Source organism: Drosophila sulfurigaster, chromosome 3 (genome assembly GCF_023558435.1).
Source record: "Drosophila sulfurigaster albostrigata strain 15112-1811.04 chromosome 3, ASM2355843v2, whole genome shotgun sequence".
Classification (NCBI taxonomy): Eukaryota; Metazoa; Arthropoda; class Insecta; order Diptera; family Drosophilidae; genus Drosophila; species Drosophila sulfurigaster.
In genome coordinates this window covers 12681124-12696801 of record NC_084883.1, presented here as the reverse complement: position 1 = coordinate 12696801, position 15678 = coordinate 12681124, and positions in this window count along the sequence as shown.

Below are 15678 nucleotides of genomic sequence, written 5' to 3'. Positions count from 1 at the left end.
CACACACACACACAGATAGACACTCAACATTAACATGATTTCAATTTGTCATCAATTATGCAAAGCGAGTCTACGAGGCAGAGTCTCGCCTCATTTCCCTCGCCCCTTCTATTGTGCACCCCTTTTTTGTTTGGGGGCTTGCAACAACACTTGGCATTGGCCCCACTCTTCCCTCTTTCATTGTGAAGTGTGAGTAATTTGCAACGGTAATTGGGTTACACAGGCGCATGCAACATTTATTAGTCGGTGGCATGGGCGACGTCCCTTTATGTGTGGCATTAGATGCAGAATTTGCCAGCCATTACCGTGTGTTGCAACTGCCACATGCGCAACTCCCTCTGTCCGCTGTCTGCGTTGCGAGTTCACTCTGACACGTCAATCGCATTCTAAACATTCAACGCACTCGCATCCTGGCATGACTGCAATAGAGTCGCAGCTCATCGGAATGCAGTCACACTCGCATTCGCATTCACATTCATACTCGCACTCACATTCACAGTTTCTGCTGTTGCAATACTCGCACTTCAGGCATTAGTTCGACCACACAAAATGCATTTCGCGTCAAATTGTCAAAGTGTTAATTAAAAATGGACACTCGAATAGGCAGCACACAACATAGACGCACTCCTTGCACTCCACACTCTCACAATTAGATACTCCTAGTCACACACTCCTAGTTAACACACTCTTCTATTCAAACTCTTCCTTGCCACACACTCCTAGTCCCATACTCCTTGTTGCACTCCTAACCACAATCCCTAGTCACACTCTTCCTTGCTACATACTCTCCTAGATATACGCTCCTCCACTCAATATGTTTCTGCCATGCCTGTGAATGGAGTTCTCCAACTGTCCTCTGTTTTTATTCTCACCTCATTTATATGTTACAACTGTGTTCAAGGATTTGCCTTTTTATGTCTTGCTTAAAGTTTGAAATTGTTTTAAACTACATATCGACTCTACGAAGACGACAGATGAATCTGTATATCAATGGAATTTACTTTTCTTTTAAATATAATATATTAACTTCGTGAAGCAAAATAATTTTTACAATTAAATTTAAAACAGAGTCCCTGAAAGATTACTTTTTAAACTTCACATTCAATGTGTTCGTGTCATGTTTGATAAACAATTTGAGCAATTGCCCTTTCTTTTTAATCTTACATTATTTATATGATACATCTGTGTTTAAGGGTTTTCCTATTCATGTCTTGCTTAAAGTTGTTGAATGGTTTCAACTACATATCATTTTTATGAAGACGTCCGGTGAAGCTTTTTACTTATTGATGGTAAAAACTTCCTAGTTCTCTTTATTTTAACAAAATGTTTTAAGGTCATAAAAAGTTAAAAAAAAAATCGAAATAGAGTCTGAGCAAAAGCAAAAAAATTAATGACAGTGAGAGATTTAATAATAAGTATCAAGACAATGTTAAAAACAATTACTTTTAAACTTGTTTACATTATTTAAAATCAAAAACGAAATACAACAAATAGGAAAGTTCATAAAAAGACTTCTCATACACAAACATTTCTCAATATGATTGACAATCAATTAGTGAATCAGGTTCTTAACTCTAAGTCAAAAATATATATGTGCGGTATCTGATATTTTAAAAATATTCCATGCAGCATAAATTGACTTAGAAACTCAGTAAATCATTAATTGCTCATAGAGTAGCAGCCTATCAAAAGAAATTTGAGTTTACCCAGCACTAAAGAAATCTTTATTTCATTCCATATCTTAAAGTGCTTGAAGTCGTTATCTATTGGATCTGTTAGTGCTTTCTGGGTAATTCAGTAATTTGCATAGAAAATAGCTAAGCGATTTGCTTGTGCTTGTTTTTCGGGGCCGTAAAATCTTTCTTGCGGCAACAAATATTGAGTGTTTACGGCGTAAGGTCTACGGCAACGTAGTCCCGGGACTTTGCTTCATAATGTGTTTGCATAATTTTAATCGTTGGGAATCAAAATTGGAATGAGCATTCCAAATGCGGGGGAGTGAGATTGGGAATGGATATGGGCTAGGACATTACAGGGATGGATGGATGGATGGGGCCTTGACTTCCTGGTCTATCACTTGCGTTGATTCGTTTTGTTTCGAGAAGCAGCTAACTGCAAAATTGCTGTTGTGTGAATTTTTTATGGCACCCCCGAGTGCCCTCTGCGGCAGTCAACTAGCCCATGCATCCATCCATGTGTGTGCTGTTATGTTGTGGGGGAGTGTGGGGGTTGAGGGGTTGCCCTCTATCAGACTGCCAATACTGAACTTCAATAACTAACGCTATCAAACCTATTAATATGCTAATTTAAATGTTTAACGAGTCTCAATGACAACAGATATAATGTTATAAAAAAAATCGCAACCTGGCTGCGGAATAAATAACCTTACTGATTGTAACCGTAATATAGTTGCTGTATTATAAACGTTTTCTGATTTTTTTTTAAATTTAGCAAAAGTAAGGATTATATATTGAAAATCTCTTTTTTTGTGTTTCTTAAAGATAGAAGCATAAATCGTACAAATACGAACTAGATTCAATTTATTTTTAAAATATCAATATAACACAAATAAATGTGGTTTAACATTTTGTTTCTTTTTATAAAGAAAAATAACTCAAAGTTATTAAATTTTAAAAAATTTTATTTTTGATAAGGATACCTTCAAAGTTTCTAACAACTAAGAAATTGTATATAAAATATATAATATTTCAAAATATAAATTAAATAAAACTAGATAAGTTAAGTCTGCATAGAATAAAATACATCAAAACGAATTGAAATCTTTTTAAAACAGACCTGGGATAGAAGCAAAAATTTGTACATATTGCATTACATAATATTCAAATATATTCCCACTCCACATCGTCACGAAAATGTTGTTTAATTTGAGTTCTCAAATCTGTCAAATCTGCGTCTGTCATTCAAACGAATCCCAGTTAAAGTTTCGGAGCACCTGCCCGTTGGATGCCATTAAATTAAAACCAAATCATTCATTCATTTCCTGTGAAGGACTTAACGAATGTCCCTAAAATTGATATTGACATTTTTTGTGCGTGAGCACGAAATATATATTTTGACACATTTTTGTTCCGTTTCGAAATTGATTTGATTATTTGGTGAAAAGTGGTTTTTAATGTCTAGTCTCGGGATGGGATGACATTTAAGAGGCTTGATAAATGTGAAATACATGCAAATGTCCATAATAATGCTGAACTTTCCAAACTTGCAAATCCAATTCGATGAGGCCTTCGATGAAAGTTATTTTCCCCTTCCGCTGCTTTGAGCAGAGTTTTCGGGGGGATAGTTTTTGGGATTTCTGGTTTTTCCATTTATACCCAGTCCAGCATTATAAATAACTGTAATTTGTTTATGCGGCTTTTCATATTCTGAAATTCACTTGAATGCCAAATGCCAAATGCGAAATGTGCAAATGAAATTTACATCATTTGTTTATTTGTGTATCGCTCATGTCCTGTGGTCTTGCAAACACATTCAAAATAAAAAAAGAAGAAAAAACAACATCCTTGGGGAAAACTGCGTAGCAATTCATATTTTACATTTTTTTTTGTGTACGCTTCACAAAGTTAAAGAAGAAGCTGGGCAGCACATAGAAAAAAAAATAAAACACATTGCAAATTTGATTACCGACCAACAAAAATGTTTGCATATTTTTTCGTATTTTTTGCCATCTTTCTTTTTTGAGGCATCTTTCGCTTGTGGCCGGAATATACTTTTAAATTAACGCATTATGTTTATGTATTAGATGCAAATACAAAATGCCCAGTCGCAAACGCAATTGCCGAAGGACCTTCACACATCGCTGGCCAAAGGGTCAGAAATCCAATTTGAGAAACATTCGCATATGAAGCTTTGCTTTCGTCTGTGATATACCCTGTATTAAATGCAGACAGGTATGCCGTAAGAAACGTATTTTAAGAACATATTTTTAAGAAGATATGTTAACATGATTTCTATGATTAAAGAATGCTTTTAATATGAAATAATCGAACCCTTTCTTATATAGTAAAACATAATCCGGTATGCAGCAAGTATTAATCTGTAAAAGATATAAACTTTAATATATTATATGTTAATATAGTTGATGTGAATTATTAAATCATTAATAAATATTTTCATGAATTAAATTAAATTTATAATACTTATTTCATAGTTTTTAGGTGTTTCTAAGTTTTTTCTTACTTTAAAATTCAAATCTTCTTCAATATGCTTCAGAGCATATTGCCATATTATTTGTGTAAAAAAAGTAATTATAAAAAATCTCACAATTGAAATCTAATAATAATATGTGTATTTAACTTTTAGCTTTTCTTTTTAATGAAATTTAAGCTTAGTATTAGAAGTAGAATATAACATAACATAAGATATACTAACTTTTTCTTAAATAGAAATACTAACCAACTTTTCTACCTTAAATACAAATACTTACAAATGTTCTTCCTAAACAGACTAATGATACCATAACATATAAGGAAGGAACAAAATATAATTGTTTATTTTATATTCATAACCTATTTAAAACTCTGGCTACAATTATGCAAAGGTATCTTAAAGCAAACTGAAGATAAGCATTAGAAGTCTAATGAAACAATGCTATTGAATATACTTACTTTTTTTTTATAAGTATATAAATAAAATTTACTGACTCCACTCTCCTATTTACAGGACATCTGCTAGTCGTAGCCAATAAGAACACACTCAATTGCACATACGCCAAAATCTTATATGGCGAATCCAAAGAACCAACATTTTTATTGCCCGTCAAATTGTCTTGCCGTCTGCGGCTCAGTCGCCCATGCATTTCCCCTGTTCTCTCTCTTCTCTACTTTTCTTTTTCTCTTCTCTCTTCCACAGTTTGCAATCAAACGTTGTCCCAGCCGCACTTTTGATTTCATTTCACAAACAGTCACTTGCTGTTGCCTTGCCTTGGGTCCTGGCTAGAGTCTGAATGCAGGTCCAGCTTCAGCAACAGCAACAGCTTCAGTTGGCTGCTGTTTAATTGGAAATGGTCGAGCTTTGATTGCGATTGCCTGGCCAGGCAAAGTGTAAAGCAGTAAGATTATTATTGCAGCTCGTAAGCGGTTTGGCAATCATCATTAGAATTGCCCAAACACAACCATAGCTGACTCCTAATTGTCCTAGAGATTGGCTGACAGAATTGTAGCTACCTAGTTGTAGCTGTCTGTCATTTTGGGGTTGGGGCAATGAAGCGACGTGACATCGCAACATGACATCCACATCTTCACATCTGTTTAGCAAGCATGTCGAAAGGGTTTCTCTAGTTCGATACAAACAACTTTGATGGAATTGTTGGCATTTTTACCCGCAAAATTGCCTGGATTTTTGCGCATTAATATCTAAATAAAATGGAAATGAAAGAGGAAACGAATACGAATTCGAATACGGAAAAAAGCAAATCAGAAACGTGTCAACAGTTCAAAGTGGGTTCAGCTGCCAATTGGAAATGTGAATGACGCGTTTGCACGGATTTGCACTTTGGCGGTAAACCCGCTTCATCAGCCAAAAAACAGTCACTGAAGTTTGGGGTTAAGTGTGTGCTGTGCCACAGGAGACGACACACACACACCAACTCACACACACATACTCGTAGGCACACACAAGTTTATCTACCATCTGATTGCACCAACTTGTAAATGGCGTTTGGGCTGTCAACTGAATTTGCATATAAAATCAACTGCAGCTGTATCATATGTCTTTTTCAGGTGTCAGTTCAAAGGGTATGCTAGACTCTGGATTAGAAGTGAAGTCTCAACCACAATCGATAACAAGCTTGAATTAAGAGTTTATCTATGCTTTAAGTGTTTTATTTGTAAGCGACTAACTGATTGAGAAAACTATTACTGCAATTTTATATCATTTGAAATTTAAACTTATAATCTATTGCATCTCAATCCTTATTTATCATTGACTATTTTTATATCCGCCAGCCAAAGACAAGTATTATAACTTTGTGCCTCCAGGAAATGTGTGTAACAGAAGGAGTCGTCTCTGACCCATAAAGAATATATTTTCTCTATCAGCATGCTATAGCCGAGATGCTATATCTATGTCTGTCCGTGTGAAACACTGGATCTCAGAGACTATAAGAGATAGAGGTATCATTCTTTTTTGACAGCACTCCTTATGCTCGCAGATCAAATTTATTTTACTTTGTAACAAGCGTAATTTGGTACATACTGTATTTATGATTTCTGAAATTTTTTTTGATTTAATTAAAGTATCTGCCTTAAATTAGGCTCTGCATCCATAACCTGGGTAGGTTATTTAAGCACAAATTTAATAATAATAGTTTCAACATCATAGAAGAACAAACAAGAAATATTCTTCAGAAACCTTAAAGCAAAGGAAGTGAATGACTGTAGTGGCGCCATCTAACGGCTGCTGGCAAGTGCCTATCTTTCTATTTACGTCTGGTTAAGTGATTAATGTGATTGATTAATGTGTAGCCGAGCACTATACTATGGATATTTAAAGCTACTTTAACATTAGCCTTGGCTGCAAAACATTTATCGATTTGTTAGAGAAGGGTGAAGACAAAACAACTGATGTATTTAGCTCCTGTATTGTGCTCCTTTGAGTGCACACGATGCCGACGACAACAGCGAGCAAGCAGACTGAGTGAGTGAAGGGGTTGCTGGGGCAGTGGAGAGAGAGGGGCACAGGGATGTGGCAGAAATATAAAATTATTGATTATCAGCGATGGCATCTCAGCGATTTGCTGCAACAAGCCACGTTTCACTTTTTTGCTAACGTTGCCGCATCGATTTGCAGTCGCGATTCCCTGCTCCAACATCCCTTCTTCCTTCCCCTGCTGACATCGCTCTGCCCTCTGGCCGTGTTCGTTCAGGTTGCGTGGTCAAGATCCCATCATTAAAACCATTGTGCGATATCGACACCTTGGTCAGCACGTTGCTTTTTTTCATTCGTATTTATTGATGTTTGTTTTTGTATTTTGTTTGGATGGGAGTAGAAAAAGCGAGATCGTTTCGCTTGTCGCAAGTGTTGTCAACAGGTTTCGCGGAATGCCACAGCAGGAGGCAAACGCACCTAAGAGGAAGATGAAGAGCAGGAGGAGGAGAAGGAGGGGGAGGAGACTGTGAAGCAGAACTGGCTGATGGCAGAGATCGTTCATCATCATCGCGGATGACAAGTGATCAAAGATGCAGTAATATTTTACAGCAGTTTGTTTGTAGTCTCTCTCTCTTTCTCGTTGACACATTTTATTTGTGGTCTCTCGACTTCGTCTCCTTCTTGAGCGTCCGTCCTGCTTTCTCCTTAATTGTCCTTATCACTTTGTCATTAGGTCTGTAGCCCCAACAAACACGTTCATAAATATTTATAACTGCTGCAGAACTCAAGTGAACTGCACAGATTTGAGATATTCGCCTCGACTTGAACATTGATTAAATGTTTAACTGTTCACCGAATATGGCGAGTGCAGTTCATAAATTAAAAGCAAAGGGCTGGCAAACTCAATTAAAGTAAGTAGCTGGCAATGCTAACTGTTAATTACTAACTAACTAACCAACCAATGCAATGAAACATTAATAAATTACTAACAAATGTCTCTAGCAAAGACTAACAAAAATGCCAAAGTCTTTCGACTGCACGTGCCGCGAATTCCAGCCAAGTTAAGCCACGTTAAGACACACAGGCAATCGAGCTAAAAACAGAGTGGCAAGTATGACCATTTATGGCATTCGAATCCCATTAAAAATTATTAGCTGCCGTCGCCGTCAAAGAGCAAATTATGGATTAATGGCCAATTGCTCGATCATCCAGCATCGATGATCCATCCGCAACAGTTGCGTGTGGTGCGTGTCCAGCAAGCAAATGAAGTTGCAACTGGAATTCCACAGCAACAAGTCTTGCAGATTCATCATCAGCAGACAAGGTGAAAGGTGCAGGCGAAACTTCTAATTACTTGTCTTAGATTTCTTTAAATTGCCTAGCCAAAAATAACACCTGCCCAAATGATGAAGTAATTAACTGAATACCAAGTGGGCTCTAATCCTTTCTTTGCTCGCCGTGTTGTTGGCTCATTAAAATTAATGGCAACACAGTTGCTGCATATTAATGGCCCAAATGTCCGCGGGGATAATAAACCGCTAATAAGAAATTAAAAGACACTTGTCCAATGTCCTTTGCAAACTGGAACAGAACTCCCTTCTCTACGCGGCCTTCTTCGACTTGACAGCGACAACTGTTTGTTTTAATTTGGAAGATTTTTCATTGACGCCCTAAAAAATTAACTAATTGGTAAATGATGGAACTGCCAGCTGCCACAACGTCTGCAAACGGGTTGAGTCAAAGCCATAAACCTTGAGATGAATTTTTAAGCAGCTCCTTCCCCAAAATGACCGTCTTGGGAGTGCTATTTGCAATCGAGGAGGGCAGGGGAGGGAAAGAAGTTGGTCCACTAGGGAGCGGAGCGTTGACACCTCATCAGGGTATTCAGGTGTTTTCGATTTGCCTCTTTAAATGGTTTCATATTAAATTTGCTGCCTGTATATAAAATTTGCTATGCTTTATGCAAATTAAATGCACTCTGACTGCATTTTTGCAGACTTTTCGAACTTTCCAGCTGAAGCGCAGCCCTTGGCAATAATTAAATAAAATGCGAGTTGTACTCGTTATTGTACCCTGCATTTATTGATGCTTAGGGAATGCCAGTTGCAATGAATAAATAAATATCTCATTGAGATTAAAGTTCTTACTGCGAATTGATTCCGGATTGACTTTTATATATCTGTGACACAATAAATATTAATCTTTTCTTTTAAAATTTAAAATTAATATTATTTGGAAATTATTATTGATATAAAATTTTTTCTTCGGTTGCATGCCGGCCCTCTAAAGGACTTGAAAAATGTCTTAAATAAAATTGATTCAAATTATTAAGCACTTTTAAAATGATTCTTTTAGAAATACTTTGTTAAGTTTATTTAATTTAGTTTTGAAAATCAAAGGTAATATTTGAATAACGGAAATGTGTTTCACTATGTTACGATACCTTTAAAAAAGCTTATAAATTGGAGTTCTTTACTCGTGTTATTGTAAAAGGATGACTTGCTATCAAATAAAAATAATAATTTATTTTACATGTTTGGCTATTTGTTGTTAGATTAGCACATACTATTTTAAATTAATATGATCCATTTGTAATTATAAAATAAATACTTTTATTTACGTCTTTGATATTGCATTAAAGATTTGGATATAATATTGTGTATTCTACATTTTTGATTATTTTTATTAAGCTAGGAAATATTGCAGTACTCTTCCAACTTAGCTAATGTAGGGTATCTGTTCGTCTAGCAAACAATGCAAATTACCCTTGCATATATTTAATACATATGCAATCCAATGGGCATTTCCCGCGTGTATTTATGGATGCACTGCCCGCGGATCCTCTAGGCCCAATGGACAACGGCTGAACGGTGGACGGAGCGTGGCACATTTGTTTATTGTTTTCGCAATTACAATTAAAATTTTTTTGCGCTGACCGAGGGTTTTGGTGCAAAAATTATCGCCAAGCCCATTTGCGGTAATTATTTAATGTGCACTCCCCAGGTGGGAGCCCAAATCGTAAAGGTTGCCACTGCCACAGCAGCGGCGAGCAACAATAACAATTGCAACATCAATGGAATTAACGTAAATGCGTGCAGGACAACTACTCCTTCCACACCTTCTGCGTGTGTGTGTGTGGCACACTGTGTCAGTTGTGGCAAAGTCCTCGTACTTGGTGTCCACTGTTTGCTGGTCAATTAAATTTTGCCAGAGCACGCACCTGCCTTGACATTGCATTGGAGATGGAGATGCCCCTCCATGCCGGATATGCACACACATATGCGTTTTACCTTGCGGACCGTCTGTGTCCCATTGCTTGCTGTCCGTGTCCGTGCCTGTGTCCGTGTCCGGACTCCCTGTGTCATAATTAATGCCAGTTAAGTCCCGTGTTCCGTCGCCCCAGGCGCAGCCGGATTGCCAACTGCCCCCTCTGCACTTCATTCAACTGCCTCGGTTTTGGAATATTGTGCCCCGTTTTAATTCAATTTCATGCCCTCACAATTGTAGTGTAAAATTTACATTCTTTTGGGTGTTTAATAGACGAGTACGCACCCAACTTGAGTCCACTCCGTGTTCCTCCCCCTGTGCCACAGAGTGCCCATAAAGTGTCTTCCATCGGTGGCGGCCGTTAACAATTAGGCGCAACTTTTTAAATATTTTGCGTGTTCACATTTTCTTTTTTTTCGTTTTTGGTAGTAGAAAATATTTATAATTTCCCGCGAGAGCGATTTCTAAGCACAATGTCCCCAACTTGCCCTCTGCTCATTTGCATTTCGAGTACTTCAATCTGAAAACATAAAAAAAAACGTAACAAAAACAAACCATCAAAATGTATGGCTAAAAAAACAGCTCAGAAATATTTGACCCAAATCCAAGTAAGGAATGTCAAAAGCGACAATCTCTTGTTATGTCAGAGGACTAGAAGGAGAAAGTGCTTGAAGAAAATATCTTTTTATATCCGCTATCCATAGGGTAGAAGCTTAGAACCGAGTATATCTGTGCCAGCAGGCAGAAGGGGCCACATATTATCCTGAAAGTATATACAGTAAGTACATATATACATATATTCTACATCATTGTTAACAGACAAGACGTTGTAACCATGTCCGTTTGTCCGTCTGTCCTTGAACACCTAGATTTCAGAGTCTATATGAAGTAGAGCTAAAAAATTTGTTTGATACCAATTATTATATCAATGTACCACATTTTGGTACCATACAGTATTTTGTTAGGTATATTAGTTTGGTATTTTTAAGTGATTAAAACAGCAAGAACACGTGGCAGGTATCTCAGGTCGAGTCCACTCTAGTTTAACTTTCTTACTTGTTTATTAGGATTTATTAAGACTCTAGGAACATTTGAAAAAATCTAATAAAAAAAATATAGGAAAATAAGTATAAAGAAACCGTAATTTACATATTAACGAAAATGTTTTTTTTTGTTAACCAGTATGATATGTGTTTTATCATCAGTTTAGCTTTAAATTGTTAAATCAGATAAATGAAAATAATAATAATAATACTCAAGTCTATGCACACATATGTTATTTATAGTATACATAGTTATATACCACATACGTCATTTAGAAGGCATATTATCAATTAGTTAAAATTTCAAGCCTTTGATAAAATAAAATGCTTCATTACGTAGGTTGAATTCAATATTTAAAAGAACCAAGTACTGCAAAAGGTAGAGCAAATAAAGAGATAACCTCAAATTATATCCGTGAAATGAGGCTGAAATTAAGTGTAATAATATGTTTATTTGCATAATTTTATGGATAGATCTAGCCATCTCTTTATGCCAACTTAAAACACGATTTCTTCATTAACAAACCGTTTGGCTTACCTCTAACATCACCCGGCTGAGTAATTTGAAGAGCCAGGTCGCCATTAGGTGACAGGCAAAGTAAACGTGTCCATGTGATACGAATAGTTTTGCATAAACAAAGGGCACAACAAGACTAATAATGAGGCGTGTGTGGAACGTGAGAAAAAGTTAATTAATTTATGTCACACATTCTTTATGCCCACTTGGGGACTCCAGTTGTATTTGGACGACGAGTAGTTTCGGGGATGCGCCCCGTTAATGGAGGCCTATGATTAAAACTACGCATGTTTGTCCATTTAAGGTCGTAATTTGTGTCGTAAATCACTCGAAGGAGTCACTCGCCAAGCACTTGGGTCTGCCCACGCTTCGCACCTTTTCATTGTCCTCTCTCGACTGCTTTAACCTAATGAGTCTAATTGGGGTTGAAAATGGAGCTGGTTGGGCACGTTCACGTAATCGGCGAGTGCTTAGAACCCTTTTTTGTGAATGAATTTACAAGTTAAGTTTTTAGGTGGCCATATGAGTGCGTATCATGTTGTTTGCCAGGAGGTGTCATCGTCATCTTTTGGCTGCTCAGCCATCATTAGCGCCATTTGTTCAGCTCAGCTCAGTGAGAGGGGAAGGGTGAAGGAGTTGGACTGGCTGTAAAACCGGTTCATTTGCATATCAAAGGCATAATCAACACCTTGCAAACAGCAAACACAGTGAGTCCGAAAAGCCACAACACACACTCCAACACAACACTCGCATGGAAGGTGAGTCCAGTGCCGCATTGCAGCACCACTGACATGCTCCATTTGCCACAAGCTCCACATTTGCATGTCGTTTGTCCACTTCCACTTCCACTTCCTCGTTTGCCCCTTCTCCATACTTGAAACTGGTTTGCCAGGCGCCTCATTTGCTTGTCTCCACATTTGCTGGCCAACTCTGGCAACCGCAATCTCTCCCTCTCGGTTTTTGGAGGCGGTCGACGGTTTTTACTGCCCGTAAGGTGTGAAATTATGAGCCTTGCATTAGCGCTAATTGGCTCTGCGTGCTTGCCATGCAAATGGCTGACAGCCAAAACAGGTAACTGGCAACTGGCAACTGGCAACGGGTAAAAGCAAACTGCAAAATCTCGCATGCAGCGCGCTTAGAAGTTACCCTAATCAAAGGAATGTAAATTTTAGCAGTAATTTATGTATTATCCGCGTATCAATTCGCAGGGTATTAAAAGCGAAGAGCATACCCTGGATTAATCAAAAGTTTGTCACACTCTACGAAACTCAACTTTATTTATGCTTCAACGAGTCTACAGCAACGGTTCTTATCCAGCTTTTAATTGAAGTTTTATTATATAAATATCTAACTACAGCTTCATTTCCAGCTCCGCTTCCAGCTAGCTTCCCCTTTACCCCTCCCCTACACACTTACCACCTTCTCCTATGTAGTTCAATGCTCTGCCTCAGCTCGACTTTCAACCGAAACAGTTTGGGAATGAAACAGTCTTTGGCGCTTGGCTCCGCAATTGGCATCGGCAGCGTGCTTCACCCCTCACTCACCCCGCCTGTGCCATGACCTCAGTGCGCCAACTGGACGAGCCCGAATTTCTGCAGCTGCGCAGTTGGCGCCGTCGTCTAAATTCCAAGTGAGCGCCCCACACAATTCAGGGCGGAGCCATCGTCGTATTGGTGGCCAGAGCACAGAGCCCAGAGCCCGGCATCGTCGACGTTATTAGGTGCACAGCTTGAGTCTGTCCCCAGCAGCAGCCACCTCGGAGGTGGCCATCCCCACATCTGTTATTCCTCCTTCCTTCCGCCTCACTCGCCTGGCAGTGCTTAAATATTTTAAGAGCTAACAAAAGCATTTTTGCAACGAATTTATTATGCTACAAGCCAAATATTTATTCATTCCGTTGACTGCTCTGTCGTGCCACAAAGATTTCTTCTTTAAAATGCTCTTAGCTATTCGTTTTCCTATTGCCAGTGCATTTAGTCAATTTCCTAACATTCTCTGCACTTTTAATATTCACATATGAAATTGCCATTAATAATCTTACTCATAAAAGTTCTAGCTAAACTAGTAGTATATAAACATTTTTTGTATAATAAACACCGACTCAAGGTGCAATAAATTAAACGTTCATATGTTATAAAAATGTTTATAGTTATTTAAAATTTATTTTTCAACTATTAAACTATTCTTTCACTTCACTTTTCACCAAAAAATACTAAATGAATAAAATTTGTAATTATTCTAAATATATCATGAATTTAAGTATATTTTCTTAATCGATACTTAAACTTACTACACGAAAATTAAAAATCATATATAATAAAAATGTTTATAGTTTTTTCATTTTATTTTTCAACTATTAAACTATTTTAAACTTAACTTTTCACCAAAAAATACTAAAACAGTAAAATTTATAATTATTCTTAATATATCAGATTTATATTATGTAAAATCTATTTTAAAATCTGTTAAAGCTTGACTTTTCAAGTAAGATAAGTTGTTTAGAGTTATTATAGATAGATTATGCAATTAATTTAAGTATCTTTTCTTAATCGGTACTTAAATTTACTAAATGCAAATTAAAAAGCTTGAGCATAGCTTCTTTTTATTTGGAAAATATGTAAGTTTCATTTAAATTCTAGAACATCAATTTTTAGCTCTTAATTTATACATTTCTATATTTATTTAATTTAATTTCCACAAACTTTAATAATAGGAAGCAATTTTAAAAAATAAAATACTGAAACATACAATTTTGTTAAATCTTTACTATTAGCTTTTTTAAATATAGTTAAAATTCTGTTATGTTATCGTCGAGTAATTTTTGTGTGTCTAAAGGAAATATCGACTCAATAAAAGCCAAATTTCTCTGCTACGAAAAACGTCTCCGCAAAGAGAAATATCCTGCTTGTGAAAGTCTTCAATCTAAAAATTTTCACTGTGTATGAATCAGATACAGAATATTCTTTTTTAAATTTAAAGATTTTTTATAAGCTTAGGTACAAATTTATAATCAAAGAAGTAAAACAGAAAACACTGTGTTAAGCTAGACTTCACTTTGTATATTATAGAATAAAGCATCTCTATTATTGTATTCATCTTTCTTAAGTTGCATTCTATGTCAAGCAAATGAGGTACTTACGTTTTGAAGACTTCTTGAACTGATAAGCTGAAACTAATGTGCGAATTCAGACAAGCGAAACTTTTGGCAGAGTTCAAGTTGAAGTAGTCTAAAGACCTCTCAACCCACCACTCGATTTCAGTGAGTTGTGGGTTCCACATAACGGTTATTGGCTACCCAAAGTGCTGTTTCATTCTTTTTTTACGATTACTGGCATCGTATGTGGAGTAAATGCTGTCCACATATGTCTGTGATAGTGGTAATTGTCATGTAATAAAAGAAGAAACCACAGAAACATTGCTGACAACTCTTGATGAGACGACAACAAACTCCCGCTTCAACCTGCAACCCCAAGAAGGTGGCATGCCCCCTTACCACTTACCACACAAAATAAGCGAGTCAGCAAAGTGTCGGCAAGTTAATCTCTTCAATTCGAGCACACGAGTAGTGAAAACAAAAGCAGATTCAGGCTCTCGAAGAAGGGGAGGAAGAGTTGAAGGAGAGCGCTAGACGAAGGTCGTGTACTCGCTGGTAATTATTGGACCTTGTGTCATGTTTAACCCACTCGTAAATTATAGAGATCCTTATAGCTAATATGTAATTTATGACCAGCTTGTAACAAAGAAAACAAAAAAATATATGAACAGAAAAATATATAAACCAACATCTGAGTGTGCTCAACAGAGAAACATGCCGTAAAATGGAAAACAGATATTTAATTGTCACATAAATATTTTCTTCTAATAAGTATAACAAAAAGATTGTAATTCAGAATTAATATATAACAGTTTGATCTACATTTTATTTATTTTTTGTGACTTTAATTATTAACAGTTGACACTACAAAATACTTTTGAATTACGATAATGAATTTAAGTAAAATATCAATAAGTTTATATTAAATTTACACATAATTGTTTTTTAATAATAATAATAATACAAATATTATATAACAGAATAGGTTGATCTTTTTTTATTTATTTATTTTATTTTATTGACTTCAGCTTCTAACAGTCAATACTACGATTAAACAAAGTATGTTTTTACAATAAGTGCAGTTTTCATATATTATAGAAAGCTTAGACAGAAACAATCTTTCATTGATTTCTTACTGTATAATATTC